The sequence below is a fragment of the Marmota monax genome, unplaced genomic scaffold (genome assembly GCF_021218885.2).
Source record: "Marmota monax isolate L192 unplaced genomic scaffold, Marmota_monax_Labrador192_F-V1.1 WCK01_AAM20220418_F8-fsc00001, whole genome shotgun sequence".
In the NCBI taxonomy this organism is placed as follows: domain Eukaryota; kingdom Metazoa; phylum Chordata; class Mammalia; order Rodentia; family Sciuridae; genus Marmota; species Marmota monax.
The window spans coordinates 5,269,980-5,271,179 of record NW_026693777.1 but is presented as its reverse complement, the minus strand read 5'-3'; the positions used below and the strand labels follow the sequence as shown (position 1 = coordinate 5,271,179).

The following is a 1,200-nucleotide window of genomic DNA, read 5'->3' as shown; positions in this document are numbered from 1 at the left end:
ATGCTGCTGTATACCCAGAGGACTGTCTGTAATGGTTTCTACTGCTTATGACGTTTCATTTGTACAGTGTCGGAATAAGAAATACATGGATATTTAGTGTAGTTGTTTTAATATTCTGCTGAGTTTGACTTACTATAGATATGCTAAAGTTTTTTTTTTACAGCTACTATTCATCATTGACACTTTTGATTGTTACTTTTTGTGTTTTTTTAATCATACTTTTTGTTTGTTTTTTTGTTTTGTTTTGTTTTGTTTTGTGGTACTGGGAATTAAACCCAGGGCCTCATGCTTAGAAGGCAAGCACTCTACCAGCTGAGCTATATCCCCAGTCCCAAAATCTTTTTCTTTTTTTTTTGTGTGTGTGTGTGTGGTGCTGGGGATCAAACCCAGGGCCTTGTGCATGCAAGGCAAGCACTCTACCAACTGAGCCATATCCCCAGTCCTTTTTTATCATACTTTAATAAGCATTATATTAATTTTGTAGAATAATCAAGAAGTTTTTTTATTACATTTTCCCCCAAGCTCAACCATCTATTTAATACTGAAATTCTATTATCCAAAAGGTAGAAAGAAATCTGTCATGCTATCATAGCTATTTTGACTATTTTAAGAATCTTTAACAATTTTTATATTGTTTTTCTGGTAAGAATAATCCTAATTCCAATTAAAGCAACTTTCTTTGAAAATATCTATATTTTTACCTTTATTTTATTAATGAGTGGTACATAATAAAAACGTTTATGTCAGTGATGCCCAGTGGTTTGGAAAATTTTTTTCCCACATTAAGCTTGTTTTCAAGGTTTGAGCTTCTTCCCCTGGCTGTCATCTAAGGAATAAAGAACCATGTGCTCATGGTTAATAGACTACAAAGTCCTGTGGGTAAAGAAGAGCCTCTGCATGTGAGCAGCACCATTTAGAAGCTATCAAGAGAAACAGAAGCCCAGGGCTTCACAGACATTTGGCATGGTGATCTTTCCCTCCCCCTCTGTTTTGTTTTTGTTATAATACTGAATCTCAAGAAGGACCTGAGAATTTTGCAATATAGTTCTTTTAGGACTCTCTTCACCAAAAACAATTATCCAGAACCAATCAATCTTATACAGTGCCACTGGAAAATTTTACCCCTCCAGACTTACCCTAGAAGAAACACTTGGGTGTGAACTCTGGATTGAATCCTCTATGAATTCATGTGATCCTACC

At 35.2% G+C, this 1,200-nt stretch overlaps 1 non-coding gene across 1 annotated transcript; it reads right to left on the bottom strand.

Moving 5' to 3' along the window:
• Positions 1-254: 254 nt before the first annotated feature.
• On the bottom strand, positions 255-328 carry Trnar-ucu (transfer RNA arginine (anticodon UCU)). The gene has a single exon. It is a non-coding gene; the product is annotated as a tRNA-Arg (tRNA).
• Positions 329-1,200: the final 872 nt, after the last annotated feature.